Consider the following 1,758-nt stretch of genomic DNA (forward strand, 5'->3'; position numbering starts at 1 on the left):
CAGCCCCCTGAGCTCAGTTTTAAGACATGTTAGTTGCTTTATAAATACAGCTAACATACACTAGTTAATTAAAAAGAATATATATAAAAGTCTTCACCAACTGACAAAACCTCTTACAAGTGGTGTCCCCCACTGCCCCTCCCCCCAAAAAACCCAATAAGAATAAGCTCTATGTAACTTGGTGTCCTTTTCACCAAGTCCACTGTGTCTTGGGAGTGGAGATTGGCCTGGACCTGATGTGGACGTTGTGCTGCTCGTCTGCAAATGAAAAAATGCTTACACTAAATCCTGACGTCATGATTTAATCATATTTGGTAAAGGAAGGAAGTGTACCCTTGAGATGTGATTTCATTTTAGCAGGAATTTTTTTTCATTTGAGAAAACACAGCTGGGCAGTGGTGGCGCATGTCTTTAACAACCCCAGCACTCGGGAGGCAGAGGCAGGTTGATCTCTGTGAGTTTGAGGCCAGCCTAGTCTACAAGAGCTAGTTTCAGGACAGGCTCCAAAGCTAAAAATAAGAAAAGACATTAGCTCGAATAGGACAAAGTTAGGGAAATATCAGCTTCTCTGTCGAAAATGCTACATGCAGTCTAACTACTTCAGGTTTGTGTTGTATAGCAGTACTGTTCAACACTTAGGATAACTAACTGCTAATAGCAAAAAGTTACCCTAAAACATGTGAATTAAGGAGCCAGAAATTCAGCATACTATTCCCATAACTATGAAAAAGGCAAACATTTTGTCTCCTTAGTTATCACACAGAGAAAAATAACGCATATGTTATACTTTGCATAATGCTGACCAGAAAAACATTCATTTTCCCTAGATGGTTACCATAGTTACATGAACCATTTATAACATCAAGAGGGGGAACTAGGTCACAGTATTGAAGGAGTTTGAATTATGCAATTATGTTTCCTAAAAGCAGAGGAAAGGTTTGAAATTTAGAGAAGAGAGATTTATGCTGTGTGTTCAAATTGAAATTATGGTCTGATGTTGCCTGTGAAACTTGAAAATTTGGTCCAAAATCAAAGTATTTATATAGTAAATGTGTTGCTCAACTTTGTAGTAAGTAGATCCATAAGTGCCGTTTTTTAAAAGATACCAGAACATTCTGTCCTTGCCGATAACCCTTTTATCCTAGTAGGCCGTCTTTCCGGAGATGTTTTGCCAGTAATCTGTACACCCCTAGCTGCCCAAGGACCTGAGTGGTCAGACACACACGTGGGGACTGCAGCTCTCATCCCTTCTTCCACAGCCTGAGAGAAAGCGGGGCAGGATACCCGTGAACCACTGTCCGTCGTTTGCAAAGTGGTGATGCTGCCTTGGACTCATTAACTTGTGTACTTGTGGTTTGCTACAGATATCAAGTGGAAATGAAAGCATGTGGGGAGAAAAGAGAGTGAGGCTTTTGTTTGCTTGTTTCTTAGATGGTTTGGCCTGGAACGCATAGAGATCTGTCTGTTCCTTTCCTGTCTGTTCCTTTCCAAGGGCTGGGATTAAGTGCATGTGCTACCATATCCACAGAGGGAATTGTGCTGAGAGCCCTGGAAGGATAAACTCCATCCTTCTTGTAATACACTTTTATTCATTCTTTGAAAATGTCATATATCCATACAATATATTTTGATAATATTTATTCCCACTCCTCCCAGATCCATTCCTTACCTCCCATTCCCTGCCAGTTCCACATCTTTTTTTTTTTTGGTTTTTCGAGGCAGGGTTTCTCTGTAGCTTTGGAGCCTGTCCTGGAACTC

The sequence above is a fragment of the Microtus ochrogaster genome, linkage group LG7_11 (assembly GCF_000317375.1).
Source record: "Microtus ochrogaster isolate Prairie Vole_2 linkage group LG7_11, MicOch1.0, whole genome shotgun sequence".
NCBI lineage: Eukaryota > Metazoa > Chordata > Mammalia > Rodentia > Cricetidae > Microtus > Microtus ochrogaster.